General features: G+C 43.5%; 1 protein-coding gene across 5 annotated transcripts in view; it reads right to left on the bottom strand.

The window, feature by feature from the left end:
* Positions 1 to 19,100, bottom strand: part of PDE4D (phosphodiesterase 4D) — a 1,107,352-nt gene that overhangs the window by 1,045,048 nt on the left and 43,204 nt on the right. The window contains exon 1 of one of the 5 annotated variants that reach the window (XM_054031503.1): positions 9,172 to 9,263. The exons of the other annotated variants lie outside the window; for them this stretch is intronic. The gene's annotated coding sequence lies outside the window, so the exon portion shown is untranslated. Of the gene's footprint in view, positions 1 to 9,171; positions 9,264 to 19,100 lie in introns of those variants that run through there. 5 annotated transcript variants of the gene reach the window in all.

The following is a 19,100-nucleotide window of genomic DNA, read 5'->3' as shown; positions in this document are numbered from 1 at the left end:
GACCCAGTTTTGTGGTTAACTAAAGGAATTTGGTTTCCAGTGCAGACAGCATAGCATCGAAATCTTTCACTCCAGAAGGCTATAAAACTAAACAGATACCTTCAACAATATGAGTGTATAACACTCCTACTTGTAATCATTAGGCTGTACACTAAGAAACCTGGATTTCTTTTGTTTTAAATTTCCACAGATCTTTAGTTCTGGAGCTTTTAACGTCTATGTTGGCTAAGCCTATATGACAGAATGAGGTTTTAGAATTTACTTTACCCTATTTGATTGGTTAGGGTGAGTTCTGACACAAAGTATGATTGCTGGTCAGACACACTCAATATCTGACAGAAGGTATTTCCCTGGCAGCTCCTGTACTATTATTGCCATGCCCTAAACTGAACCACTTTCTGCTGGCACACAAAACTCACCAATGAACTAGAACAGAAGCTACATCCAGTCCAGAAAACTCCTCTCTCACTCTCACTCACCCTCTACTCCAGGTTCCCACTCAGGGACCCTCTACACAGCAGCCAAGGTTTGTTCCCTGCCTCAGCCACTTCTATACTTTCTGAGCTTCCCCACTCCTCTGGGTCTGGGAGTCTTTTCACTCCCTCCTCCCAGCACATATCAGGCAACTACAGACTTCTCCCTGATACCCCTCTGTTGCCAGCTTCCTGGCTTTTGTAGAAGCCCTGCCTGACCCTCACAGGTGAGCTTCTCTCTAATTAGCTGCCACAGGGCCTAAAGCTCCCTGGTTTGCAGCCTAATTAGCTGAGTGGACCCACCTGGCCTAATTCGCTCTTGCAAGACTAATGTGGAGCGCACACCCCATCACATGGCTGAGCCCACAATAGCTATCCCTTTACCTATGTAAGCTTTCTTATTAAACCAATAAGCAGCAAATCTTTACTAATCATTAGTAAGTCAAAATGTATGTACTCCCATAAATTGTTTTAAAAAATAACTGGTATTTGAGTAACTGCATTGTCATTAGCCCACTTGAAACTCATTCATCTTTTTTTTTTTAATGCTAATTAGGACATCTGGGGGATTGCATGGCTAAGGGATTTGTCCAGATGATATAAAGCCTTTGCATTCTACTTCACCAGTTTTAGGGTCTGATCCTGAATGCACTCAGCAGTCTTCCTTTCCATTGACTTAACTCAGGGGTCAGAAACCTTTCAGAAGTGGTGTGCCGAGTCTTCATTTATTCACTCTAATTTAAGGTTTCGCGTGCCAATAATACAGTTTAACATTTTTAGAAGATCTCTTTCTATAAGTCTATAATATATAACTAAACTATTGTATGTAAAGTAAATAAGGTTTTAAAATGTTTAAGAAGCTTCATTTAAAATTAAATTAAAATGCAGAGCCCCCTGGTCCAGTGGCAGTGTGAGTGCTGCTGAAAATCAGCTTGTGTGCTGCCTTCGGCATGCGTGCCATAGGTTGCCTACCCCTGACTTAGCCCAAAAATTTTTGGGTGGCATACATGAAGTGTGTCAAATATCTTAGTCCAATTCTTCATACTCAAGTACTACATCACCATAGATTGTGACTGGTTGCTAAGGACTCGCGGGTTTTCATCTGACAGTTTTGAAGAAATGAAATGACTGAACTCCTAACAAAAAATAATAAACTCATTAAAATCCACTACTTTCCCAAATACTGGAGGGCAGAAAATGTTGCACTTATCCTTAATAATGGCACAAGGAGTGATCCTGATAAGTACACTACTGAGCCTTACTTCAGTATCACCTAAAATGGTTGAATTTATCATCAAAAGTCATTTATCAAACACCCATATTAGCATGTAAAGCAACATTTAAAACTGACAAAAAAACCCTTTTATCACAATGCATAACTAACCAGTGGAACTCTCTGCCATAAGATAGAGCCCAGCAACTTAGAAGGATTATTATTTCCAGTGATGTTGTAGTTGTGTTGGTCCCAGAGGGACAAGGTGGGGAAGGCAACATATTCTACTGGACAAGTTGGTCTGAAAGGAACTATTACCTCTCTGACCTTTGCCTCTCTTAGAAGGATTAAATATTTATTTCAATAATGAGAACATATTCAGTTATATTATATAAAATAAAAGACATACTTGAACCAAACACAGAGGGCTAAGAAAGAAACTTCCCCTATAGGTAAACATTAGAGGTTAGGGTGACCAGATGAGAGGAAGAAAATATCGGGACTCATGGGGGCGGGGGGGGAAATGCCCACCGATGGAGCCAAAAAAAAAACAAGTGCTGCCGGCGGAGTGAAATATCAGGACACACACCTCAATATTGGGATATCTGGTCACCCTATTAGAGGTATTCTTGCACCTTCTCCTGGCGTATCTGGTACTGGCCACTAGACAGGATGTTAAACAAGATGGACCACTGGCAATCTAATATAACAACTTGATTGTACCTACAAAAAAATGGATCCCTTGTTAACAGTTCCAAGCCACAGGTTAAAAAGGGTACCTCATATTCCATCTAGAAGAAACTTGAGGCAGTAAAGTGTAGCAGCGTAAAGGCTCTTGACCCAGCAACTACCTTTGTTCTGTTGTCCATTTTAGTTTCTATAGCTGTCAGTCCAAACCCCCTCACTTCTTTTACATATTTTTACCTCACATATCTATGCATTTATTTAAAATTAAAAATATATAATTTCTTAACAGGTTTGAACATGTTAACCATAGTTGCAGAAACTGCAAGCAGTGTACACTCTGATACTAGTATAAGAACTACCATGGAAATTCTTATACTTATTTTTTTATTACACAACTACTAAGAAATTTATCTGTCATATTTTGATTCAGCAGCATTAAACACCTCTGGGTTAATTATACAGTCTAGTACACCATCTCTAGTCAAATATAGCACACAGGTGCAAGAGGGGATTTATAGCCCATTGAGTGGCAGTTTCTCTTCATTTAATAGTTCTCCAGGAGAGAAATTAAACACCTGTGCTAAATAACTTTCCCATGATCGCTATATAGAAGCTAGTGTGTCCTCAAATTAATCACTTACTGAACTACAGTTTAAAGTGAATGGCTGTTCAAGGCATTTAAGGGACTCTCCTTACACTGCCTACAAAGTATACTGATGCAGGTGTATTTATATGGGGTAGGGGTGTTGGGGGAGTGGCGAGATGGAATTTGTATGCTTCCGCCTTTATAGTTGGGGGGGGAAAACAAGCTGTTGATCTTTCTTTTTGGACACCCAGTCTGCAAGTTAGTCCAGAACATTCAGGGGAAGGCATTTGGAATTGAAGATACCAGTTTGATTTGCAACAGTGTCATTACACCAACAATTAACACCACTGATATAGGACAGAGGAGAAAAACACAAACAGGATAAAGGAATATAAAAGGAAACAGTGACTAAAAAAGTATTGATTATTCTGTCTGGAGTCTCTAATGGATTCCACAAATTCATCTCTAGAAAGCATCTGGCATAATGTGAGTTCTTATATATACATATATCCTTAATGATGTAGTGGTGTACTGGGCTCAAATTGAGAACGCACACATAAGCAATACTCACAGTCATTACTGTAGCTGAAAATGGTGGTGTGTTTCATTCACTCATCACTTCTTTCCTCCTACCAAGTTTACACATTAGCAGTATTGTTAAACAGATCAAAACTCAAACAGTTCAGTTTTGAAGTTTGATGCTAAGGTTCCAATTAGTCTCAATTTTATACAAAAGAGTTCATTCACTCCTACTACAAACTAGTTTACACCATCTTTATCATAGACTACGACTGAACAGGTGGGCTTTCTGAATTCACCTTCACTATCCAGTAATCGGCTTATCTTCCATGGCATTACATCTCTCTAATAGTGAAATGAAATACCTTAAATGACATGAAGTTGTTTTCTCTGCTGGCTCCCTACTAATCCATAACACTATCAGATATAACAGCCCAACTAGCAAATCTACGTAAAGAGCAAAGAACCATTGAAAAGGAGGCCAAACAATATCTAAATATTTAAACGAAAGGAACAAAAAGCTAACTGTCAGCACAGAAATCTTTTCCCCATAATGGTACAAAGTGTCTGGTAGTAAGTGATCTTTCCATTTTCCTTTGCTATACTGTAATGTGCCAACATAATTAAAACAATAGCATCCTTTTATCCTACCCCATTATGTCTGCTAATATGAAATATCCCCCAGTGACATTCACTTCAAGACAAAGCCTCTGTTCTTATCTGCTCTGTTTAACATAGCCACTGACACCTTATAGAAAACTTTGCAAATAATTTGAAAGAGAATAGTTCTTGCACAGTATCTTATCCTTTCCTGGGAAATGCACCCAATATTCTAGTGACTGAGAACTATGCTGGTGGGAGTTTTACCCCTGGTTGGGCCACCAGGGCCAGCTCCAGGCACCAGCTTGTCAAGCAGGTGCTTGGGGCGGCCACTCCGGAGAGGGGCAGCACGTCCAGGTATTCGGCGGACGGTACCTCACTCTGCCTGGGAGTGAAGGACCTCCCGCCGAATTGCTGCCGCAGATCATGATCGTGGCTTTTTTGTTTGTTTTGTTTTGGCTACTTGGGGCAGCCAAAACCCTGGAGCCGGCCCTGTGGGCCACGCAAGCCAGACCGGTTTAAGGGTAGGAACCAGATAAAAAGCAGTCCACTGGCCCTCCAGGTTGGGGGCTGAGTGACAGGCTAACAACCTATCCTCGTTTAAAAAAAGTTAAGTTATAGAAACAGAACAAGGTAGCCATTCCATCAAACAGCATGATAGAGCCTTGTTCATGCCCTAAGCAATGTCTGATGGCATGGGAAGTATTCAGATTCAGTATCTTACATTACATATGCATAGGTTTTTCCTCATCCTTTTTTTTTATTATTGGGGTTATTTGGATGTTTATATTACCTAGTTCCTTTGGAGTTCATCTGCCCCTGCTGTTTAATCCTCTTCTGGAGTAACATTACTTTGTTTTGACTATTAGGACATCAAAACAGGATTGTGTCTTCAGGTACGGAATACACAGAAGAAGCAGATTTTTTTTTTTTTTTTTTTTTAGAAAAAGTTTCTTTTGCATGGAAACAGGACTTCATTTTTTAAAATGTGTGTTGGGGGAGCAATAACTAGTTCTGAACAGAATACTTTTCAGTTTTCTATGACTTGCCAACTGCTCTATAATAGAGAAACAAATATTATTAACTAAACATCTGGGGGAAAACTGAGTATTCACACACTGAGTAGCCTTGTTATTTTTAACTGCTTTGTTATATATCAATTTAAAACACCGTTCAGCTATACTCACATCACACAAATACCATAATATGTTGATATGTTGGAATGAATGGAACTCGGCATATTTTGGCACCCTTCCTTTTTGGTTGGCAAGCATGAAGGTGCCCAGATGTCAAAGGGTGCAAAATATTCTTTCAGCAAAGTTTAGCCACCTGCTAAACTCTGAGCGTTATGCTGATAGCTCTGAAGTTGTCTCTAGCTCTGTTGTGTTGTTCAGTTGCAGACAGCCTGTCTGAGCCAACTTGTCCTCCTAGACTGTCTTTGAATCCAACAAATTTCTGCATTTTAGCTACTCCCATATTTAATGAAATATGTGTTGTCACTTTGGGATTTAAAAAGACTTATTTCCCTCTAGCAGTTTATAATTTGTTCTCTTTTGCAGAAAATACATAAGTCTGCCACACATCATCTGGTTAATGCATCCCTTGCACACAAGTTCTCTGGATGAATCAATAATAATTCTATGGATAGAAAGTGTGTAATGAAAATGACACAATTTAAAATCATCCATGCAATTAAATATTTCTTAATAAGATGCCTAGAGATCACTAAAACTAGCCTCTCATTCAAAGGTAGAGTTTTCAGGAGTATTTATATTTAACAGGAAGATCCTAATTTCAGACCCGTGTGACAATAGCTCTGCCATGTGGTTATATAGAAAAACAACAAGCATGACAGATCAGAAGGAGTAGCTGGAATTGCAGCTTCTTAGTTCTGAATCACAATGTTCAAGCTATTTCCACCAAAAGCTGGTTGCACTGTTGAACAAGCATAACCACCATAATTATCTGTGCTCATAAACTGTTGGTATTTCTGCATTTATGCTGAAACTCCGAAAGGAGAAGTGAAGGCAATGTTGATTGGCCTTTCTAGGTAAACTGAAGTAGTAAATATGCATTGGTTTTCTGGGAAGGGGTAACAGGTCAAGGAAAGAGTCAAAGAAAAACTGAATACAATTTAAAAAAAAAAAAAAACCAAGAGCTGTTACAAATCTTCATATACTAAGTAAAACATAGTTGGTATAGTAAAAATAGAAACTTGTCATACACCAAAAGTTCTTTGCATTTTTAAAACAAATTTATATTTAATGAAGTTGGCTATATTTCTAGGCATTCAGATACTACAGAAAAGAATGCTATAGAAATGCCTATAACTTCTCCCTTTATCATTGTCTATGAGTTAGAAAGCATAAAAAGTCTCTTCTTTTTCACAGGCCAAAGCATTACACAATATACATAAAAATAGCTACAAATATTTTTAAGTGTTAGCATCTTTTATGGTCCATGTTACACAGAAAACAAGTCTATTGGATGGAACTAAGACCCTCAGTATTCTGTAATACTAAAAATTATATCTGAACTTGGTCACAGTGCAATATCCAGGCATAAACAAACCACACATGAAAGCAAAAATAAGGCTCCACGGGACTAGAAGCCAGGTCTGCAGAGCCTGGGACAACTGACATTGCCACATCATCACCCACATGATAGCAAAGTTAAATCCAAGGAGCACTGCGGCCATTAGGCACCACAGGGTCTAGAGCGACAACACCCTGCAGCCCTCTGATTGGCCAAGTGCACTATATAAGCCTAGAGTGTGCACGCAGGTAGTTGTCTGAGGAACCACAAAGACTTCTGGTCTGCTCCAACTCCAGACTGCACCTTGATTCCAGTCTGACCTCATCTTGACTCTGACGCTGACTTTTGCCTCCTGATTGCAGCCTGGTATTATCTCTGGTCTCCAACCCCGGCCTGACTCCGACTCTTGCTTATTAGTTCCAGCTCTAGCAATTACTCTGACCTTTGATCACTGACTACTGCCTTGTGGCCATCCTTGACTTGTGGACACCAACCCAGCTCTGACTGCTGGGGTAGACCCCCTATGCCATGGTCCCTTAAAGCAAATAGACTCATATTCCAATCTTCGCAGGGGATGGGATGGGAGTGAGAGTGGCCAGGAATGCTGATAAAAGCCATGGACTCTCTATCAGTGGAATTCCACATGACTCATTCTACATCATCATTTCCTCACTCATACATTTTGGTTTTTATCAAGTTAATTTGGTGTTTGTCAAACCTACTAGATTAACAGCCCTGGAATCTGAAGCCCTCTATTTATCTCCCCATTTAAAACCTAATGTAAGGGGACTTTTGCCCCCTTACTAACATTCAGTGGGGAGTGTTTTGGTTGCTAGCTCCCAGCACTAAAAGGGGAAGGGTCGATGGCAAATCAGGAGTCTGAGACTGACAGTCCCCAGGAACAATGGGGAGAGGCCAATGCTCCAGATCAGCCTGATTGACAGGGCGGGCAGGCTAATCAGAGAATCAGGAGGCCGGGGGGGGGGGGGTCAGACAGAGTGGGGCCGAGCTAAGGAGAGAGCAGGGGCCTGAGCTAAGTTGCTGGAAGCAGAGCTGCAGCCCCAAAGCCAGAGCACTGCCCAGAGAGAGCAGACCTGCGCTGGGAGCAGAGCTGCAGCAACCAGAGCCAGAGGGGCCAGACAAGCAGCCAGGAAGCAGGTCAGAGCTGGGAGCAGAGTCACAGAAGCAGCCTGCAGAGCCAACCTGTCCTGGGAGCAGAGCTGTAGTAACCAGAGCCAGAGGGGCCAGAGAAGCAGCCCAGGGAGCTGGAGGCAGAGCAGCAACAGCAGCCGTGCTGAGGCAGAGTGGTGGAGCTGGGGCTGGAGCAGTCCAGAGCTGGGTGCGGTGAGCAGCTGGGGAGAGCGAGGGGGACCCTGGGTAGAGGGCCCAGCGCAGGGAGACACCTCAGCCAAGAGGCCTTGCAGGCCAGACTTGGAGGGGGATCATAACCCCGACCGGGCAGGGGCGACGCTGGGAAGAAGGTCCTGCCACCTAGAGCCTGAGAGCATGTGGCCACCGCCAGAGCAAGTGTCCAACCCGCAGTGTCTCTGCAGCACAGCCAGTGCCTGAGAAGGAGCCTGGGACCTACAAGGAACAGACTGTGACCTACCCTGACGTTCCAAAGACACTGTTTGTGATGTTCCCTGCCACAGAGCAGGGTGATGTGTTTTCCTTTAACCTTTCCCATTTTTCCTTATTCTTTTTTAAAATTAATTGTTAATTAAACAACTTGTATTTGCTTTAAATTGTATGAAATGATCAGTGGGTCAGGGAGGTGCCCAGTGCAGAGAGAGTACCCCGGAGTGGGGACACCCTAGCCCCTGTCCTGGGTGACCACAGCAGGGTTGGGGGTCGAGCCCCCCAGGAATCCTGGGCCCAGCCTTGTCGGGGTTTACGAGGACTCTGCCAGACAGGAGAGTGGAAGGGGAGTCCTCAAGGGCAGGGAGGCCTCTGGGTAAAGGAAGTGGGAGCGAGGACTCAGATCCTTCCGCTAGCCCACTTCACCGGGGTAGTGCAGAAGCCAGGAAAGTTCCCCACAATAGCGGGACCATTCCCCCGCTTACACTAATTTAAATAAGCAACATTCCTCAAACTCAGGAACTCTAATCAGGTTGCAGCATCTGAATTACTAGAGCTAGGAGAATTTTTTTAGCCAAAAAGGCAGTTCTGGAGTGATTAAAACTACTTGTGAATTTGGCTTATCATTTTGGCTGAATTAAAAAAAAACAAATAGGGGGGGATTCCAAAGTCTAAATGAACCACTTGGAAATAGTTTCCAAATATCATTTCATTTAATCATTTCACTTTAAAACATGTTGAAATAACATTCAAAACACTTCATTCAATCAGAATGACATTTTTCATTTCACCAAATAAAACAAATTAATTTAGGTTCAAAACAAATATTTTGGGGGTTTTTCCACTTCAGCCACTGAACCAAACAAACAAGTTATTCTCTCAGTTCTACATGTAACTGAACAGAGTTCCCTCCTGGACTCAGATCAAGATGGCTCAGAAATGGCTCCTCTATGGGAATATGAAGTAAAACAGACACTCACCCTTCTCTCACGCATGCTGGTGGGGACTCTTCGCTTAAAAACCTGTGTGTTCTTATTCAGGTCACTGGACTTTATCAAAGGAGCCAACATAAGAATTTGTTACAAGTCCTGAATGGTACGTAGGTGGGCAGAGATCCAAAATGTAACTCGGTACAAGTTACATCTTATCTTTAGATTAAGCTATTGTAAATAATACCTAGTTTGACTGGATGAATACGAAAGCAAGAATGTATTTGTAACTAGGGATGAGTGAACTTTCAGGAGCCTGAGATGTTGCAAACATTACAGATATTTCCCACTATTGTTTATACCCTTCACTGCCTCAAAAGGTCTTTTTACATTTTAAGGCGATGTGGCTAGGGGTTGGTTGGTTTGTAGGTCAGTTGGTTTTGTTATTGCTTTAACATTCTGACTGAAGCCTTATATATTCCTGCATAGGGTGACCAGATGTCCAGTTTTTAAAGGAACAGTCTCGTATTTAAGCCCTCCTGCAGATGTCCCAACTTTTTCTTAAAAATGGGCAAATTGTCCCATATTTTCTGTCTCCCCTTCCTAGCAGTACTGGCGGGTCCTGCTGCTGGCCGGATCCCTACTTGCCAGCCACCCGCCCACCAGCGGTGCGTGGTGGGGGGGTCTAGTGGCTAACGATGGGGGTGGGTGTGAAAGGCTGGTGCAGGGGCAAAGCTGCAGCGCACAGGGCTGACCGCTTTCCCTGCTCGTCCATCAGCTCAGCCCCCTCAGCCAGCAGGGCCCCCTCCCATTTCTGGACGGCACTGGCTGCAAGCTGCGGTGGCTGGTGAGTACTGGCAGGGGCCAGGCAGTGGCCAGTTATATGTCACCTCTGTTGCCCACCCATCAGCCCTTTATGTGCTCCCCCTCTCACTGTCCTCTCCTTGCTTTACCCTTTACCCTCCCCCAGCCCCGCAGCTCCTCCATACCGCCCCCCGCCCCCGGCAGGGCACGTCCCGCTCCCAGTGCTGTGCAGAGAAACAGCCCCTGGTCAGAGTGCTCAGCTTACCAACAGCCTGGCCAGCGGGCTCCTTCCTTCCCCCACTGCCTCTGGCTGGGCCAGCTCCCCAGGAAAGCCCAAGACCCTCTGGCCTGAGGCACTGGCCAGGAGGAGTGGAGCCCTGCATGTGCTAAAGCCCCACACAGCGCTGGCACGGGGAAGCCTCTTCGCCCCTCAGCTAAGCTCTGAAGTGGCAGGGGAGCGATCTCCAGCTTGTTTGCACCTCAACCCTGCAAGCTCCACAGCAGCCCCCCCGGGCAGGGGCTTAGCACCCTCTTCACCCTCCAGCCCCCTGCCCTAGGTCCTGCCCCCAGGAGCGTGGGGCTGCTCCGTCCCCTAGGCACCCTCACCCACTGAGCCACCTCTCTGGTAGGGTTCGCTGAAGCCCCTGCAGTCAAGTTCCCTGGGTGCTGGTGCACAATGCATCCTTAGGGCTTAACCCCTTCCTGCCTGTGCGGTAGCCAGGGGACAAGAGGTGGTTGGGTTATGTCAATGGCCAGCAGCAGCCTGGAGGTGTTAGCTGCCTTTTGACACTGTGTGGACAGGAAAGGACAAGCTGCTTCCAGCCACAGGGAAGTGTGGGGGAAGAGATGAGCTCTGCAAAGACACAGGCCAAGTCATCCCTTTCCTCCCTCCCCTGCGGCTGGAAGCAGCTCCTGTCCCTTCCCTCCTGCACAGTGCCAAAGGGCTGCTGCTGGCCACATTCTGATGTGAACCCTGGCAGGAATCTGCGGATGGGCACGTGACCCGGTGCCTCTCCCAACACATGTTGCCTCGGGAAGATGCAGCGCCAGGTATCAGGAGAGGCTGGTCCGTCCCGAGGGCGGAGAGTGCAGGGCAGGGAGGGTTGGGTTGGGTTGGGTGTGTGTGTCCTACAGACTTAAAGATAAGAATGTAAATAAAAAGAATCCAGCTACGCAGCATTTCATTTTAACAGGGGCTCAGTCAACTTGATGTTAATTTGAATGCTTGTACTGCATAGTTCTGAGTGCATGCCATTGAACTCACTTGAATATGAGTAATTTTACCAGGTGTCCCGTATTCAGCATAGGGAAATATGGTCACCCAATTCCTGCATATCTGACCTTGATTTTTATCCTATTACCCCATGCCCAGTGATGAACTGCTCCAGTGTCTTGTTCATCCACTTCTCCCTGAAAGCCATGCTGAGACCAACATAGGCCTATCTGTGTGTGTTTACGTATACTTTCCACATTGTCATTTTTGTCAACATTAGACCCTTAATCCTCTATTAATTAAAAGCTTTGGCTTCACTCAGAATACAAATAAAAAAAACATACCTTTATATGCTCCTAAGTCTCTATTCCATCTCAGTCACAGATTTGACTGCAGGCAACAACAGGCATTAGAGGGTTATAGTCAGGGCCGACGAGGGGTGGGGGGGGAAGCCAGTACAAATTACCAGGGCCCAGCAGTCTTGAAGGGGGCCTGGGGCCTGGCTCTTCCCCCCACCTCCACTCGTAGGCCCTGTTTAGCCGGTCCGCCCTTGCTGGGGGGGCCCGAAAAAATTTTTTCACCGGGGCCCGAACCTGCTCTCGGCGGCCCTGGTTCTAGTATTGCAGAGACCTGCACAAAGTAATGTGTTGTTGTTTCTGTATTAAACGATGATCTCATAGTTCCCAGGCCAGCTCAATGCAAATATAGTAAATTTGAATGCACTGTGTATGGTCAATTTACATTTCCCTGCAAGGATGCAAACAACAAAGCATTAGACTCCATAAGTGGGTACATACTAGAGCAAATTAATGGCTTGTTTTGGTAGCACTATAAACCATACACCATCACAATGCTAAGCTCAGTGCCTTCAGGACTGTCACACCTCATCCTAGCAAAGACTGAAGTTCAAAGGGGTGACCTGGTCTCTAGGGGAAAAGGCAGTTTAGATAATGCAAACACCTCTGCTCAGCTGTAGGAGCATACTATAAGCTAAGATAACTGGAAGCCAGTCTGGGATTTAAAGCAGAAATGTTAATCCTAAATTCTAGTGGGTAAGAGTACAGCACAAAATATTCAGCTACAACCAAACACATTTTTCTAGTCAAATCAAATGGAATTGAAACAAAAAATCGTTCAGTTTTTAGTGCCCCCTACCATGAGCTGGGGTAGTGATGCCCAGCAGAGGGGACCTGAAGCCCTGAAAAGACACTGACCCAAATCCCAAAGAATGCTCAAAAGAGAGTTTAGGACACTGAGGCAGTAACTGACCTACAGATATTTATTGTTCTGCCCAGATCTGTACATCTCTTGCACTGTCCAAAGACTGATTAGTTTTAGAACTCCTTCTGTAAAGTCTGTGTTTATCTGCTTCAGCTATCACATGTCCCGGAAAGCGGAAACTTTAAACCAGAGTGCTCACACAAACAGAAGTGCTGGGAAAGGGTGTGCTTAAGCTACTGGAATGTGTAAGGGATATATAGAACAAATATGCCTTGAATGATTAATGACTGCTGATTCCTTCTGGCCCTCAAAAATTAAAAAATGCTATCCACCTCTGTTTATCCAAGAATATGGTTCACTTAAGAAGTAAAGACCATAAGAAAATGGTTCATATCATCTGAGATATTTTGTCTAAGGACCCACAGATCAGCCAAAGTTGGGAGCTCCTCTCTCCAAGAAAATAAACTAAAATAGCTAAATGAGAGTATTCTTAATCATCTAGGCAGAATCTCTCAAATTGTATATGGATAAAACCTCTTCCTCACTCCAAATATAGCTAAAAAGAACTCCAAGTTACCAAGTCTGCTTTCCTATGCAAAGTGGCCCATTGCACATTGTGAGTGAATCCAGAGATGGGTGGGGAAACTGCAAGCTAAGCAAACTAGAAATGACTGGCTGTAAGATTGATGGTCAAATTGGGCAAACTACCTGTTACCCCAAGAAATCCAAGCCATGTTTTCTCCCCAAATAATAAACTATTCATTGATTTCCTTGTAAATCAAGTATGCCATGGATAATCATTCACTCCAAATTAGAAAACATGTGTTTGCCTTGTGAGTCAAATCTATATCCTTTTATATGTTGATAATGTCCCTTGTTCTATTGTAAGTCTTAAATAATGAGAAATTCTGATGTACAATCAAAGAACATATGGAATATGTCCTCCAAATTTAGAAGGGATGTTGTTGGGTTTCATTGTAAATAATTGTTATGCTCTAGAAGTAATAGGAATTGTCTGACACAAGAAAGAAGGAATGTTAAAAGATATAAACCAGAGTATAACTTTGGAAAATTGCTTAAAAGGGGGATCCTGACTGACAGTAGGGGCTAATAATGAACTACAATTCTTGAAATGAAACCAACATAAAATGCCTCCAGTAAGAAAAGAACTGAAGAAATTTATTATACACTATTGCCATCTACTGGATACAAATGGAGCAGCACAGAAACGGAGAGCTGAAATCTGAGCACTCAGTTGGAGTAACTTCTCCAATTAAAATCAGAGGCTGCCCCACTCCCAGGAGTTCTGAAATGAGGGTATATAAAACTGTGGCCTCCATATGCTCAGTCAGGAGAGTTGATTGAACTCAACAAAAAGCTGCAGAATCTTAAGTGCAACCAATGCCTGACCCAGCTATATGGAAAGGACACTCCGCCATTCCAGGGTTAGGATAGGAACAAATGGTGAGATTTCATTTCAAAGATTTCACTTCTATTTCTTTAATACAGAGAACTGTAGATTATCTTGCTAAGTCTCTCTAGGGAGACCTCACGTAACCATATTTTAATTTTAACTCCTTTATAAATCCAAACCAATTGGTCTAAGAATTTGAAACAATAACTTTAAGCAATTGCTTTTGATATTCCAAACTTGTCCCTTTTGGACCAATCCATTCAAACATTAGTAACCCTAGCCTTAAAGACAAGTGCATCTTTGGAAGCATGATAAGTGTGTGTTAGGCACCAAAGAATTGAGAATACATGATCATAAGTAAATGTAATAAGAAATCTTGGTAGCTTACATTATTCCTTGGTATAACTGCTGAGCCTTAGCTCTAATTTCTGATGATTGTTTGCAAGACTGCATTGTGTACATAGTACAGGCATAGAACATTGGCTGTGTCTACACTTGAGTGGTGATCTGCTAATTGTATACTAATGTGGTTCCAGGTGAATAAGAAATTGTTGAATGGTTAATAATAAGCAAGTGTCCTGATCTGAGAAATACTGTCCAAGTTAAAAGTTGATCTGAAAAGAACCCAACATTAAAATGAGTAAGCTTATGCTCCCTGGCTCAATATAAAAGGTTTATCCTATTAGATTCCATTCTATATTGACTATAACACTTATCCAAATTGGCAAACCTAGTTTATTATATCCTGTATCCAATTAAAGAGGAGAGGATAGAAGTTGATGAAGTACAGGTAGTCAGATCTGACAGCTATAAGATAGTGGTGGATGGCAAGTTTATCAGTCCTAGAACCATGAAGGCCCTTTTCCCCATGAGCTGAAAAGAGATCTCAGGTTAATTGGAGACACTTGAGTCCAATTAAGCACTGTCAGTGATCTTTCAGAAACTCTCTTCTGGTGAGAGAGAGAGAGAGGAAACAAGTTGCAGCTGGTTTAGGGGCAGCAGAGAGAAAAGGCTTCTCCTAGGCGAAAGGCTGTTCTCATCCCTATGGGGAAACAATCAAGTTTATTTCTGTTTGGGGAAGGGCTGGCAACCAGAAACCAGCATAATAAGGCAACACCCAGGGAGGAGGCAAAGAAATGCATTTATTTTGTGTTGTGGATTTGCTTTTTTGCGTAAGAGAACTACTTGGGTCTACCCTGAGAACCACCTTGTAAATATGGAAAAAATAAACAAAGCAAAGAATAAAAAACCTCCAAACTAGAATTGACTTACTCCAGCTCCCCCTGCTTTTTCCCTCCCTCCCCCCGGGACAAATGGTGAGGCGGCTGAAGCAAAGGAAGTGCCTTGCCACACCAGAAACTGAAGAGAAATAGTCATATTTGAAGTCTCTAAGGTGCCACAAGTACTCCTGTTCTTTTTGCAGATACAGACTAACACGGCTGCTACTCTGAAACCAGTCATATTTAAAAGAGTACCATTCAATTACATCACATAAAAGAAGACAACTAAGTATTGACAAATTTTATAAGTGCTTCTATATAAATGATAGACGTTTAAATACTAACATGGGTGAACTTGAGTGCCTGGTATTAAATGATGAAATTGATAAAATAAGCATTGCAGGAACTTGGTGGAACGACAATAATCAATGGGAGATCAATACCAGGGTACAAAATAGATAGGCATGACAGAGTAGGCTGCAATAGTGGGGGAGTGACACAACATGTGAAAGAAAGCAGAGTCCAACTCTTAAATTAATCAAACTGCACCATAGAATCTCTATGGATATTAATCAAGCATGACATTTCTCAGAGTATAGCAGTAGTAATATATTACCAACCACCTGATCGGGCTGGTGATACTGATTGTGAAATGCTCTGGAAGATTAGAGAGGCTACAAAAACAAAAAATCCAATAATAATGGGAGATTTCAACTATCCCAATACTGACTGGGTACATGTCATCTCAGGACGGGATGCAAAGATAAAATTTCTAGACACCATAAATAATTTTTTTGGAACAGCTAGTCCTGGAACCACAAAGAGAGAGGCAATTCTTGATTTAGTCCTAAGTGAAGCACAGGGTCTGGTCCAAGAGGTGAATATAGCTGAACAGCTCAGAAAGAGAGATCATAGCATAATTAAATTTAACATCCTTATAGGGGTGAAATACCAAAGATACACTGGTATTTAACTTCCAAAAGGGGGAAACAAATATAAGGAAGCTAGTTAAATGAACATTAAGAGAAACAGTCACCAGGGTGAAATGCCTGCAAGCTACATGGAAACCATATAAAAACACCATAATAGAGGCTCAAACTAAATGCATGCCCCAAAATTTAAAAAAAAAAATTAAAAACAGCAAGAGGACCAAAAAAAAGTTTCACCATGACTAAACAGCAGAGTAAAAGAGGCAGTTAAAGGCAAAAAGACATCCTTTCAAAATTGGAAGTCAAATCCTACTGAGGAAAATAGAAAGAAACAGTCTGGCAAGTCAAGTGTAAGAGTATAAGTAGGCAGGGCAAAAAAAATTTTGAAGAGCAACTAGCAAGATGAACAAAAGCTAACAGTAAGAATTTCTTTAAGTTCATCAGAAACAGAAGCCTGCCAAACAATCAGTGGGGCACTGAACGATCAAGGTGCTAATGCAGCACTCAAGGAAAATAAGGCCACTGCAGAGAAGCTAAATTAATTCTTTGCATTGGTCTACACCAGTGTTTTTCAAAGTTCGGGTCGTGACCCAGTACTGGGTCGTGGCATGTAAAGCACTGGGTCACCTTGTTCAGCACCCAGGGACCCTACCAGCTCTGGTCAGCACTGCCAACCAAGATGTTAAAAGGCCTGTCAGTGGTGCTGCCCAGCTAAGGCAAGCTAGTGCCTACCCGTTCCAACACCGCGCTGCGCCCCAGAAGCGGCCAGCAGCAGGTCCGGCTTCTAGGCAGGGGGGCCACGGGGCTCCACGCACGGCCGCTGCTCCAAGCACCAGCTCCGCACTCGGCCAATGGGAGCTGGAGGGGCGGTGCCTGCGGATGGGAGCCACATGCCTCCGCCTAGGAGACGGACCTGCTGCTGGCCGCTTCCAGGGCACAGCGCGATCCGCAGTGCCAGGATAGGCGGGAAGCCTGCCTCTGCACCCTGGCTGCACCACTGACTGGGAGCCGCTGGAGGTAAGTCCACAGCCCAACCTCACACCCCAATCCCCTTCCCCAGCCCTGAGCCCCGCCCCAAAACCCGGAACCCCTCCTGCACCTCAAACCCCTCATCCCCAGCCCTTCCCCAGAGCCTGCAATCCCCGCCCACACTCCAAGCCCCTGCCCCAGCCCTGAGCCCCCCACACCCTGAACCCCTCATTCCCAGCCCCACCCCGCAGCTCTCACCCCCACACTCCAACCCCCTCCCTCCAGCCCTGAGTCCCCCCCAAACCCGGAGCCCATCCTGCACCCCAAGCCCCTCATCCTTGGCCCCACCCCAGAGCCTGAACACCCAGCCCAGAGCCCGGACCCCCTCCTGCACCCCTATCCCAGCCCAGAGCCACCTTCCACATGCTGAACCCCTCATTCCTGGCCCCACCCCACAGCCCTCATCCCCACACCCCAACCCTCTGCCTCAGCCTTGAGCCCCTCCCACACCCAAAACCCCTCATCCCTAGCTCTGTTGGGCCGCGGGCATCAACAATTTCCTTCAACTGGGTCCCCAGAAAAAAAAAGTTTGAAAACCACTGATCTACACTGTAGAGAATGTGAGGGAGATTCCCACATCTAAGCCATTTCTTGTAGGTGACAAATCTGAGGAACTGTCCCCAAACTGAGGTGTCAATAGAGGATGTTTTGGAACAAATTGATAAATTAAAGAATAATAAGTCACCTGGACCAGATGGTATTCACCCATGAATTCTGAAGGAACTCAAATATGAAATTGCAGAATTACTAGCTGTGGTATATAATCTATCACTGAAATCAGCCTGTGTACCAGATGACTGGAGGATAGCTAATGTGAGACCAATTTTTAAAAAAGGGTTCAGAGGTGAGCCTTTTACAGGCTCGTAGGTCTAGCTTCAGTACCAGGTAAATTGGTTGAAGCTATAGTAATGAACAGAATTATCAGACACATACATGGACAGTATATGCTGAGGAAGAGTCTATGCAGTTTTTGTAAAGGGAAATCCTGCCTCAATCTGTTAGAATTCTCTGAGGATCTCAACAAACATGTGGACAAGGGTGATCCAGTGGATATAGTATGCTTGGACATTCAGAAAGCCTTTGACAAGGTTCCCACACCAACAGTTCTTAAGCAAAGTAAGCAGTCATGGGATTAGAGAAAAGGTCCTGTCATGCATCAGTAACTGATAGAAAAGATAGAAAACAAAGGGTAGAAATAAATGGCCAGTGTTCAGAATGGAGAGAGGTAAATAGTGGGGCTCCTGAAGGATCCATTCAACATATTCATAAATGACCTGGAAAAAGGGGGTAAACAGTATTGTGGCTACATTTGCATTACTCAAGACGGTTAAGTCCAAAGCAGACTGTGAAGAGTCACAAAGGAATCTCACAAAACTGGGTGACTGGGCAACAAAATGGCAGATGAAATTCAATGTTGATAAGTACAAAGTAGTGCACATTAGAAAACATAACCCCAACTATTCATACAAACCTATAGGATTTAAATTAGCTGTAACTACTCAAGAAAAAAAAAATCTTAGTCATCATGGATAGTTCTCTGAAAACATCTGCTCAATGTGCAGCTGCTGTCAAAAAAATTAACTGAATGTTAGGAACCATTATGAAAGGGATAGATATGACAAAAAAATATAATGCCACTATTATACATTCATGGTACTCCCATACCTTGAATACTACGTGAAGTCTGGTCACCCCATCTCAAAAAATATATATTAGAATAGGAAAAGGAACAGATAAGGGCAACAAAAATGATTAGGGGTATGGAACAGCTTCCCTATGAGGAGAAATTAAAAAGACTGCGACTGTTCAGCTCAGAAAAGATGACTGAGAGGTGATATAACAGAGGTCTATCAAATCATGACTGGTGTGGAGAAAGTGAATAGAAAAGTGTTGTTTAATCCTTCACATCACACAAGAACCAGCTGTCACCCAATGAAATTAACAGGCAGCAAGTTTAAAACAAACAAAAGGAAGTATTTCTTCACACAATGCACAGTCAACCTGAGGAACTCATTGACAGTTATACTTTTGGCCTTCACACATCCAAGTTCAAAAACGAATTAGGTATGTTCATGGAGGATAGGTCCATCAGGGGCTGTCATAACTATAAAGGGAAGGGTAATAGCTGTCCTGTGTACAGTACTATAAAT

This window comes from Malaclemys terrapin, chromosome 6 (assembly GCF_027887155.1).
Source record: "Malaclemys terrapin pileata isolate rMalTer1 chromosome 6, rMalTer1.hap1, whole genome shotgun sequence".
Lineage (NCBI taxonomy): Eukaryota > Metazoa > Chordata > Testudines > Emydidae > Malaclemys > Malaclemys terrapin.
Note: the sequence above shows the minus strand (reverse complement) of the source record. Positions and strands in the feature narration are given on the sequence as shown.